Source organism: Dromaius novaehollandiae, chromosome 9, assembly GCF_036370855.1.
Source record: "Dromaius novaehollandiae isolate bDroNov1 chromosome 9, bDroNov1.hap1, whole genome shotgun sequence".
Classification (NCBI taxonomy): Eukaryota; Metazoa; Chordata; class Aves; order Casuariiformes; family Dromaiidae; genus Dromaius; species Dromaius novaehollandiae.
Window position 1 is genome coordinate 30,812,587 of NC_088106.1, and position 11,488 is coordinate 30,824,074.

The 11,488-nt window shown below is 64.4% G+C and overlaps 1 long non-coding RNA gene across 1 annotated transcript; it reads left to right on the top strand.

Annotated features, from left to right (window-relative positions):
- Window positions 1–1,085: 1,085 nt before the first annotated feature.
- On the top strand, window positions 1,086–3,685 carry LOC135329232 (uncharacterized). Its single transcript, XR_010390602.1, has 3 exons — window positions 1,086–1,239; window positions 2,427–2,575; window positions 2,861–3,685. It is a non-coding gene; the product is annotated as an uncharacterized LOC135329232 (long non-coding RNA).
- Window positions 3,686–11,488: the final 7,803 nt, after the last annotated feature.

Consider the following 11,488-nt stretch of genomic DNA (forward strand, 5'->3'; position numbering starts at 1 on the left):
CCACGTGCCCCGGAGACCGGGGAACTCAGGACACACCACCTCCAGGCCCCTGCCCTGTCAAGAGGTATTATTCACCTCGACTCCCAGATCCCCAGCCCCAGGCAACAGCCAGCCCTTGCTGCAGCACAACGCTACACACCACTCAGGCTCTCCTTGAGGACTGCGAAGGCCGTGGAGCAAATCATCGTGGCCACCAGCTGCAAACATATGAAGGAGCACAAGCCGTTTGGGAGTAGTCAGCATGGGGTTAGCATGGGGAAATCCGGCCTGACCACCCTGATAGCCTTCTGTCGTGGGATGCCTGGCTGGGTGGAGGAAGGGAGAGCAGTGGGTGTTGTTGGGTGTTGTTTCCCTTGAATTCAGCCTGGCTTTTGGTGCCTCCATGGCCAGCAGTCTGCTGTTTACCTCAATGGGACCACCTCGACGTTGGGTGGCGCTGCCGGTCGCTCCGGATGCCCAGGGGCCTGGGGGGAGGCCCTCGAGCGCCGCCCCTCCGTCGCGGGCCCAGCCGGGCACGGAGAGCAGCGAGTGCTCGTGTCTGTGAGGCGGCTGCCCCTGCGGGACGAGAGCTGGGGGGTCACGGCGGGGCCCAGCTCCCCCCACCGTGCTGCCTGCGCCCGGGGCCACCGCCTCTCCCTCGCGCCACGGCCTGGTCTCCTCATGGCCCCCGGTGAGCCCCGTGTGCCCCCCAAGGCCTGCTCGTCCCCCCGGAGCCTTCCATGGCCTGCTTGTCCCCCCAACCGCCCCCCAAGGCCCGCTGCCCCCACAAGGCCTCCTCGCCCCCCCCCTCGCCTTCCCCAACGGCCCGGCCCCACCCGCCGCGTCCCGGACCGGCCCCCCGCCGCGGCGCGGCGCCACCCGGCGCCACCCGGCGCCACCCAGCAGTTGAGGCGGCGGACGCCATCGAGGGCGGCGGCCTCGGCGCGGCCCAGCACGGCCGCCCGCGTCAGCCTCAGGGCGCCGCCGCCGAACCGCCGCCGTCGCCGTCGCCAGGGCCGCCGTCGCCAGGGCCGCCGTTGCCGCTGCCGTCGCCAGGGCCGCGGCGGCCGCGCTCCGCCCCCGGGCCGGGCCGGGCCGGGCCGGGCCGGGGCGGCCCCGAGCCGCCTGCAGCGGCGCCGCGCCGGGCGCCCTCGGCCTTCCCGTCCCGCTCTCCGGCCTCAGCGCCTCCCCGGGGCCGTGCGGGAGTCTCGGGGGCTCCGGGTCGCTTGTGCTGAACTCGGGAGATCATCGTGTGCCAAGGTGAGAGTTGGTTAGAGCCAAGAGGTTAGAGCAAAGCTGAGAATAGAGAGATACGTATCAGAGCTCCGCGGTTCAATCACGGGTGCCCGGGACGAGGACGGCTCTCGCCCTTCCCTTGAGGGCCACCCCTTGGGTAGAGCCTGCCCAGTTTCCCCAACAGCGGGCGCCCGGCACAGCGACGGCTCCCGCCCCTTACGGGCCCCCTTTCGGTCTGATTCCCCGGCTTCTCCTCACCACGCTGGTGACATCCAGGGCGTCCCCGCTGCCAGGTGGGTCCTGGGGTCCACAGGGCCGCTGACCGTGGGCCCGAGCCCCCACCGAGCCCCCACCAAGCACGTGTGCCTTGGTCCCTGTTACACCCGGGCCGAGCAACGCCAGCCCACGGCCGTAGCAAGGCCGCGGGCTCCAGTCGGGACCAGCGTGCGCATCAGCAGGTGACTGGTGCTCAGCCCACACGCTGCGCAGCGGGAAGCAACACGCCCATTAGCAGGTGGCTGTGCGGGCAATGGCTCCACAGCGCCGAGATGTCCGTGCTGTGGGTCTGCGGTGTCGCTTCTCCCTGGTCTGCACTTGTCAATCACGGGTTCGTTACAGGGTGTGCCAGCAGGCTGCTGCAACCCCACAGCGTGGCGGCCCAGCCTTGGTGCACCCGGGCTTCCTTAACTCTTGGGAAGCACCCCAGAGCAAGCCCCTCTACAGCCTTGGCGGCTGTTACGCCAAGTGGTGGTCCACAACTGCTCTCGGGTCCTTCGGCTCCTGTGGCAGGGGCAGCTGGGAAGGAGCTTTCAGCGCTTGTGTCTGTCAGGGCAGAAATGTCTGAGCCTGCGGATGGCTGTGCCCGTCGCTGGGGCTCCCCGACCACCCGCGGCTCCCCAGGGCTTGGTCTCAGGGGCACCGCTGTGCTTGCTGCACAAGGCTGGCTCTGTTTGTCAGCGATCTCGGTGTGGTGCTCAGCATGCAGCTGGGTCCCCTGCTGCTGCCTTCTGGGTGCTGCCAGGCAGGTCGTTCTGGGGAGCCGCTGGCATCCTTGGCCCCTCCACGGCAGACAGCCAGGTCCCCGCCAGCGTCTGTCAGGTGGCAGTTGGCAGGGCTGCAGCCTGACCGGGGAGCTGAGGCGCCGGCGAGAGCCGTCTTGGTCGTGCCCCAGGTCTGCTCTCATTCACCCACAAACCACTCTTCTTCTTCAGCACAGGCACCGCTGTGTGCTTGCGAGGGAGCGTGAGGCGCCCCCGGCGAGGAGCCCAGCCCGCCGATGCGGGCAGCACGGGAGGATGCAGGCGACGGGAGGAGCTGTCGCGCAGGATGTTCCCCGTTGTGCACGGACTGACGTGTGCAGGTGAGCTGTGCTGCTGCAAGGCAGGCAGGCAGTGTGGACAGCAGTGGCGGGTGTGGGCACTGCTTGGGTCTGCCTCGATGCAACGCTTCAGGGTGAGTGAGGATGGGGGAGAAGAAGAAGACACGAGGGGGACCCCTTTCCCCACGCAGACCAGAGGCCAGGCCTCAGCTGTCGTCCCTGCCTGGTTCCTCATCACGCCCTAGCCCACCCATTCCCTCTTTCTGCTTTCTCCTCCTTTCGTTGCCAGGACAGCTCACACAAGCTCTCTGTCTCTTTCCTTTCTAGCACATGATGTCTTCAGAAGAGGACTTTCCAGAGGATGCCAGCTTTTCCTCCGGCATCAGCACCAGCCGGCTGCAGCAGGAAATGCCGCCAGATGCCTCCAAAGACCTGCGGTGCTCCATCTGCCTCAACACACTTGACGACACCGCCTACATCACCGTCTGCATGCACCGGTTCTGCTTCAGCTGTATCTGGCAGATATGCAGGCGACGGGAGGAGCTGTCGGGTGAGTGCCCCCCAGCAGCGAGGGAGCAAAGCTAAAGCCCGAGGTGGCACGGGGGGGCCTGAGCAGCCTGCTCCCAGGGCCTCGGCTGTGCCTGCGGTGTGCGCAGCAGGGGGTCCCCCAGCGGTGCCTTCCTCCTTCTGGAGGCATGGTGGCCCTGGGAGCATCTGCAAAGCCCCAGGTCCAAGGTGGTTGGAGGGGGGCTGTTTCTGGGGCTGTGCAATGGGTGCAGGTGCTGCGCTGCAGAGGCAGCAGCTGGCGCATGCTCCACCCACAGGAAAGGCCCGTGCGCTCAAAGAAGCAGGAGCGCAGTTACAGCTGAGCTCCGGGGTGGGCCAGCCTCAGGGACATCCCCTCTGCTGTCCCTCTGCCCGGAGATGCTTTGGCAAACCACAGGATCACCGAATCACCAAAGAATGGTTGGGGTTGGAAGGGACCTCCGGAGAGCCTCTAGTCCAGCCTCCCTGCTCAAGCAGGGTCCCCTAGAGCAGCTTAGTCAGCACCCTGTCCAGGTGCCTTTGCAATAGCTCCAAGGATGGAGCCTCCACAACGTCTCTGGGCAACCTCTTGCAGTGCTCTGGCACCCTCACACGAGGAAAGTTGTTCCTTCTGTTCAGACGCAACTTCCTGTGTTTCGCTTGGTGCCCACTGCCTCTCGTCCTGTCCCTGGGCACCACTGAAGAGAGCCTGCCACCATCCTCTTTACACCCTCCCCTCAGTTATTTATCGGCATCGATTAGATTCCCCCATCAGTCTTCGCTCCTCCAGGCTCCACAGGCCCAGCTCTCCCAGCCTTTCCTCACAGCAGAGATGCTCCAGTCCCTTCCTCCTCTTCGGAGCCCTTTGCTCCACTGGCTCCACATCTGTCTTGTACTGCGGAGCTCCGAACTGGACACAGTACGCCAGGGCTGGCCTCAGCAGGGTGGCTGAGGAGAGCACATCACCTGCCTGGACCTGCTGGCAAGGCTCTGCTCTTCCTAATGCAGCCCAGGATGCCATTGACTGCCCTTGCCGCAAGGGCCCATTGCTGGCTCATGGTCCACTTGTTGCCCCCCAGGACTCCCAGGTCCTGCTCGGCAGAGCTGCTTCCCAGCAGGTCGGGCCCAGCATGTCCTGCTGCCTGCGCTTAGTCCTCCCCAGGAGCAGGACTCTTCTGCGCTTCCCTTGAGTGAACTTCAGCAGGGTCCTCTCTGCCCATTTCTCCACACGGGCGAGGTCCCTCTCAATGGCAGCACAGGCCTCTGCTGCATCAGCCACTCCTCCCAGCTTTGCCCAACCAGCAAACTTGCTGAGGGTACACTCTGTCCCTTCGTCCAGGGCACTGATGAACAAGTTGAACAGCATGGCACCCAGCAGTGACCCCTGGGGTACACCGTGCGCTACAGGCCTCCAGCTAGACTTTGCGCCATGGATCCCAACCCTCTGAGCTCTGCCACTCAGCCAGTTTTCAAGCCACCTCACTGTCTTGCCTGTGAGCATGGTACAGCAGAAGTGTCAAAAGCCTTCCGGAAGTTGTCAGGAGCAACAGACACCGCTCTTGCCTCGTCGACCAGCACAGTCATTTCACCCCAGAAGGCCCTCAGGTGGGAGGGGGCCAGGGCGCTTGGGGCAGGGCACCACAAAGGCCTTGGGCCAAGCATGCTTGCAAGGAGGGAGAAAAGGCAGCGTGGACAGGAAAGCCTTGGCAGGACCTGCCGAGTCCTCTGCCTTTTGCCCAGGCCTCTTCCCACGCCCAGGAGGCCAAGGTTGGTGTCAGCCGCAGAGGGGCACAGGAGCACATGGCTCCCCAGATGGGTCGGACCTGCCAGGAGGAAAACACACAGGCGCTGCCGGAGGTCTCTGTAGCGCAGCCACCGCTGGAGCAGCCCAGGGAGCCGGGAGCTTCTGGAGATGAGGCCAGGTGCCACCGGGCAGCTCTGAGCCCCCCAGCAGCACCTGTTTCATCGTGCCCTGCCCCGTCGTTCCCAGGACATGGGCCAGGCACCTCCATCAGCAGGCTGTGCCAGGCAATGCTGCTGGAGGCCACTTGAGATCTGTCCTGCCCTCCCCATCTGCACACTTCTGACGTCCCCTAGGGAGGCTTTGGCTTTTCCCCTCTTGTGTCCAATACACCCGCAGGCACTTGCCGAGTTGTGCTTCTGCACAACAAGCAACACACCCCAACTGCTGAATGCAGAACAGGCTTTTTTATGGTGCTGGGCTGGGGGGTGGAGGAAAGAGAGGGAAGGTTGTGCTGGACTCTTGGGCAGAAAAAGCTGTCCACTTCACCACCACGACTCTGGCTGGATTTGGTCACCCTGACAGTTGGCAGCGTTTGACTTGACCTCTGCCGAAAGAGGAGAGGACGAGAAATAACTGCACAACTCGGAGACCTGCACTAACATCCAGCCTCCGACTGCCAGTGCAGCCAAGGCAAAGCCGGGCACAGCCCCAAGCAGCAACAGCCCCACGCGGAAAGCAGAGAGTTCCTGTGACTCCCGTGACATCACCGCTTGGAGGCAGCCGCACAGTGGGGACCCCCTCACTTAGCCCCAAGCTCCGCGCTGGGTGGCACGCGAGGCGTCCAGGGCCCGGCAGGGTCACGGCTTTGCGTTTGGGGCTTTGCTCTGCGGCCAGCAGCAGCTCTGCCTGGCTGACTCGGGGGCTGTGGACCCCGCGCGGCTGCTGTCCAGCGGCCGGGGGCGCCCAGAGGGTGCCAAGAGTGTTGGGGAGCCCTGAAGGCTCACGGGGTGTTCCCTGTTGTGCACGGACTGACGTCTGCAGGTGAGCTGTGCTGCTGCAAGGCAGGCAGGCAGTGTGGGCGGCAGTGGCGGGTGTGGGCACTGCTTGGGTCTGCCTTGATGCAACGCTTCAGGGTGAGGATGGGGGAGAAGAAGAAGACGCGAGGGGGCCCCTTTCCCCATGCAGACCAGAGGACAGGCCTCAGCTGCCGTCCCTGCAGAGAGCCTGGTTCCTCGGCACGCCTTAGCCCACCCGCTCCCTCTGCCCTGGGCTTCCTTGGCCTCACTGGGTGGGGAGCACCTTTCCTCTGGGACCGTCTCTGCTCAAGGGGAAGTGTTCTTGGGGGGAAACCCAGGCCTTGTTGTCTGCCTTGACTTCAGGAAGGCTGCGCTGTACCTCAGCGGTCAAGATGGGCCCCAGTCCTCTTCAACACAACCTCAGCCCTTCTGGGACTCTCTGATTGTCAGAGTCGGGGGGGCTCTCGCATGACTTGCTAATGGTGCTTGTGCTGCTTCCTCGCAGCCCTGAAGAAGACTGGGCAGCTCCTTGGCTCTTGACTCCCACAGCTTTTCTGCTTTCTCCACCCTTCATTGCCAGGACAGCTCACACAAGCTCTCTGTCTCTTTCCTTTCTAGCACATGATGTCTTCAGAAGAGGACACCAGCTTTTCCCCTGGTGCCAGCACCAGCCGGCTGCAGCAGGAAATGCCGCCAGATGCCTCCAAAGACCTGCGGTGCTCCATCTGCCTCAACACACTTGACGACACTGCCTACGTCACTGTCTACACGCACCGGTTCTGCTACGGCTGCATCCAGCAGTGGTCAGCCACCAGAGCCGAGTGCCCGCTCTGCCAGCGGCCTTTCCACTCCATCCACACGGGGCCACCTGACCACAGCTCCCAGGCGGATGGCACCAGGCGCTCCTTGGCCGGCCAGCGACGAGGGAGAGTTCATTCCCGCTCTGCAGCAAGCACAGCCCGAAGCAGGTCCCCCAGGGGCAACCGCGATGGCCCTAGCAGGCTTCCGCGCCAGAGGGGCTACGACTCCCCAGCGAGGAGCAGGCGGTGGCCGAGCAGGGCTCAGGCAACCGCTCATGCTGACCGCTGGGCAAGACCCCCAGCCAGGGGCCGATTACGGCAGAGGTCCCGCAGCACCCGCGGCAGCAGACGGGAAGCACCTTCTCCAGGCTGCCACCGCAGCAGGTCCCCCAGGAGAGGCAACGACCTCCACGAGGGATTTATGCTCGTGGAGGTCTGCCAGCCCCCAGCTTGCTGGGGGAGGCAGAGGAGCATGGCTCACAGCGACATGCCACCTCCTAGCATCGAAATGGAAGTGGTGGCCGTATTTCTTACATTCTTGTGCAACATTCTGTTATTTTTCCATTTCCACAGGTTCTTCTAGAACCCCCCACTTCCAGCAGCTGCCTGGGGCCTCGGGGCAGATCCGGACGAGGGCAGCAGGAGCTGCAGTGCCCATCGCTGGCAAACACCAGGCTGAAACAACGCAGCAGACTCAAGCAGACAGCCTGGGTGCCTGTGAGCCTCCTGTGCCTCCTGCTGTGTTGGGCCAGGTGCTTAATTAATAAAAGGCAGGCAGCACCCGCTGCCTGCAACCAACACCCTTGCCTCTGTGCTGACTTTGTTCAACCCTCGGCTCACAGACAAGAGCGACCAGCCTTGAAAAAGCCCCAAGGCGGCGCTGGCAGAGAGAGCTGCCCGAGCCTCCGCACTGGCCTCCAAACTCTGGAAATACAGATTTTATTCCGCCAAGGGCAGCTGTGCCCTGCAAAGCCTCCGGCTCCTGCCAGGAAGGGCTTTGTGGAGGAGTCTCCCTCAGCCTCCCCTCCACGCACGCAGCCCCGGGACACACTAGGGGCCAGAGCACGGCCAGCAGTGAGAAGCCATCTCTGCTCACCCTCTGGCCCTTCCCATGCTCTGCCTCGGTGCCCTGCTGCCCTCCGGCTCCCGCCCTGCCCGCGCTCAGCCCCGGCTGGCTGCGGGCAGGCCGAGGGGCTCCAGCCCCCGCAGCCATGCCGGGCAACCCAGCTGCCACACTGCCCCCAGAACAGCTCCAGCCACGGGCCCCACCGCTGGAAGTTCCCTCCCCACAGCAGCCTGACAGCAGGCTCCAGCCCTCGGCACTGGCTTCAGCTCTTTCTCCCTGGGGCTCTTGCTGCTTGGGACTGCGCCAGGCTTCACGCTGCCTTCACTGGCAGTCGGGGGCTGATGTCTGTGCACACCTCCGACTTGCTGGGTTAAATGTGCCCCCTGTCTTGAGGAAGGGAACAAAGAGGGTGCAGGCAAGGACATGCCCGCGCCTTGTCTGCACTCCTAGGCCTCCATGGCCTGCAGCAGCCTCACCTGGGGCCTCCCCCACACCCTGCCCACGGGCCCCGGAGCCCAGTTCAGCTTACCCCGGGAGCATCTCTCCTCTGAGGACAGGCTGAGGGAGCTGCCACTGTTGAGGGAGAGGCTAAAGAGGACGGGGCCAGGCTCTTTGCAGTGGCCCAGGCACAGGACGAGAGGCAGCAGGCACCAACACAAACATAGGCACTTCCGTCTGACCATGAGGAAAGCCTTTCTCACTGTGAGGGCAACTGAGCTCTGGTTGCCCACAGAGCTTGGGGAGTCTCCAGCCTTGGAGCTATTCAAATGCCACCTCGACAGCTCCCGGGGCAATGTGCTCTAGGTGACCCTGCTTGAGCACGGAGGTGGCACTCCATGACCTCCACAGGTGCCTTCCAACCTCAACCGTTCTCTGACCCCGTGATTGTGAAAATAGTGCCCCAACTCCTCAATGCCGCACATGCGTTTTATGGCCCAGGCTTTGTGGGGGTGGGTGGAGGAAAGGCAGGGAAGGCGTTCCTGTTCTCCTGGGCAGAAAACATTGTGCGGTTCACCAACACAACTCTGGCTGAATTTGGTCACCCTGACGGTTGGCAGCATCCAGCTTGAACTCCACTGAAAGAGGAGAAGAGGAGAAATAACTCGGCAAGTCTGAGCTTTGCACTAACATCCAGCCTCCGACTGCCAGTGCAGCCAAGGCAAAGCCGGGCACAGCCCCAAGCAGCAACAGCCCCACGCGGAAAGAGCCCAAGCACACGCCGAGGGCTGAAGCCTGCTCTCCAAGGGACTTTGCAAGCCCAGGGCTGCTCCTGCAGCCTGGGCGTCTTTGGGGTGTGGCCCCGAGAGCCCTGTGACGTCACCAGAGAGTTCCTGTGACTCCCGTGACATCACCGCTTGGAGGCAGCCGCACAGTGGGGACCCCCGCACTTAGCCCCAAGCTCCGCGCTGGGTGGCACGCGAGGCGTCCAGGGCCCAGCAGGGTCACGGCTTTGCGTTTGGGGCTTTGCTCTGCGGCCAGCAGCAGCTCTGCCTGGCTGACTCGGGGGCTGTGGACCCCGCGCGGCTGCTGTCCCGCGGCCGGGGGCGCCCAGAGGGTGCCAAGAGCGTTGGGGAGCCCTGAAGGCTCACGGGGTGTTCCCTGTTGTGCACGGACTGACGTCTGCAGGTGAGCTGTGCTGCTGCAAGGCAGGCAGGCAGCGTGGGCGGCAGTGGCGGGTGTGGGCACTGCTTGGGTCCGCCTTGATGCAGCGCTTCAGGGTGAGGCTGGGGGAGAAGAAGTCCCCCTCACCCCGTAGCCCGTAGCCCACCTGGTGCCTTTTCCCCAGCCTTCCTTGCCCTCGCTGGCTGGCAACGCCCTTCCCCCAGGACCTCCCCTGCTCCAGGGGAAGCATTGCTGGGCAAAGCCAGAGCCGGAGGGGAGTCTTTTAGGGGGGCCTTTACACTGCCTCGCAAATGGGGCTTCTGCTGCTTCCTTGCAGCCTTCAAGAAGCCTGGGCAGCTCTTTGGCTCTCCACCTCCACAGCTTTCCTGCTTTCTCCTCCCTTTGTCTCCAGGAAAGGTCCCGAGCTCCAGGTCTCTTTCCTTTGTAGAACATGACAGCAGAAGAAGACTTTCCAGGCGGCAGCGGCAGCGCCAGCTCTTCCTCTGGTGCCAGCACCAGCCGGCTGCCTCAGGCAACACCACCGGATGCCTCTGAAGACCTGCTGTGCACCATCTGCCTGGACACAGTGGACAACGCCGCCTACGTCGCCTTCTGCATGCACAGGTTCTGCTTTGGCTGTATCCGGCAGTGGTCAGCCACCAGAGCCCAGTGCCCGCTCTGCCAGCGGCCCTTCAGCTCCATCCTCCACACCGTGCGAGCTGACGACGACTTCCAGGAGTACCACGTGCAGCGCTCCGACAGCAGCTCATCCCATGGCTGGCGAGGAGGGAGATCGGGTTCCCGCTCTGCGGCAAGGAGGCGGCACCGCTCGTCAGTGCCCCGGCACAGCAGCTCCTCCTCCAGCAGCTCCTCCTCCAGCAGCGATGGTGGCCACGCTGGGTCCCCCGAGAGGGCCCGAAGCAGGTCTCCAAGGCATGATCACCATGGCCACAACTGGCTTCAGCATGTAGCGAGGGGCTACGACTTCCCCAGGAGGAGCAGGCTGCGACAGAGCGGGGCTCAGGCTGCTGCTCCTGCCAGCCCTTGGGAAAGATCCCGAGCCGGGGGCCAATTGCGGCGCAGGTCACGCAGCACTGGTGGCAGCAGGAGATGGGAAGCAGCTGCTGCAGGCTGGCACCAGCATGCCTCCCCGTCGTGGGGCCACCAGGTCCCCGGGCAGGAGGACGCTCCCGGGCCCTCCTACGCCAGCTCTGCTCAGGCTCCTGTGCCAACAGCTTCTCACAGGCAAACCTCCGAGAGCTCTGCCCAGGAGCCAGCCAGCTCTGCCCCCGCAGCGCACACCCTGCCCCCGGCACGGGGCCAAGCACGGCAGGAGCAGCAAAGGGGCCGCAGCAGCAGAAGGCAGCGCAGAAGACGCGTGGAGCCTTCGCCTGCCCGGGAGAGCCACCGCAGCAGGTCCCCCAGGCGAGGCGATGAGCAGGTGCCCTCGGGGAGCACCGAGCGCCGTCAACGGGGACAAGTGCACGAGAGATGGGATTACTCCAGGGAAAGGCACGGAGCAAGGCGCTCATCCCGGTGGAGGTCCCGCAGCCGGCCCAGGCGCAGGGGCTGGTAGCACACCGTGCAAAAGGAGCAACCCCAAAGCTTGCCCCTTGCCAGCACACTTCAGGGCACTGCAGTGAGCCCTGGGAAAGAAAAGGATCCTTCATGCCCCTACCAGTAAACAGGGTTTTCCTTGAGCTTCAGAGGAATTGCTTGTGTTCCATCATGCGCCCCTTGCCTCTTGTGCTGTCCCTGGGCACCGCTAGGAAGAGTCTGGCCCCGTCTTCCTAACCCCCCAGCCCCCAGCAGGGATTTCTGCACCTGGAGAAGATCCCCCTGAGCCTCCTCTTCTCCAGCCTGGACTCTCCCAGCTCCCTCAGCCTCTTCTCGGGCAACCGAGGCTCCAGGCCCTTCATCAGCTGCGTGGCCCTTGGCTGGACTCGCTCCCGTTCGACCATGTCCCCCTTGTCCTGGGAGCCTAGAACTGCTCCTAGGACTCCTGTCATGGTCTCCCCAGTACTGTCGGGGCAGGTGCTGCCAGGGGGACTCCAGCACATCAGCCCCCTCCCAAGCTGGCCCTGGGTGCCTCCCCCTACCCCGGGCCCCGGGGTTTCTTGAGCAGGGAGAGGGCAGTGGGGCCTGGTGCTGAGAGCGTGGGGGGACAACCGTGGGGAACTGAGCTGCTGTGGGGTGGGGCGG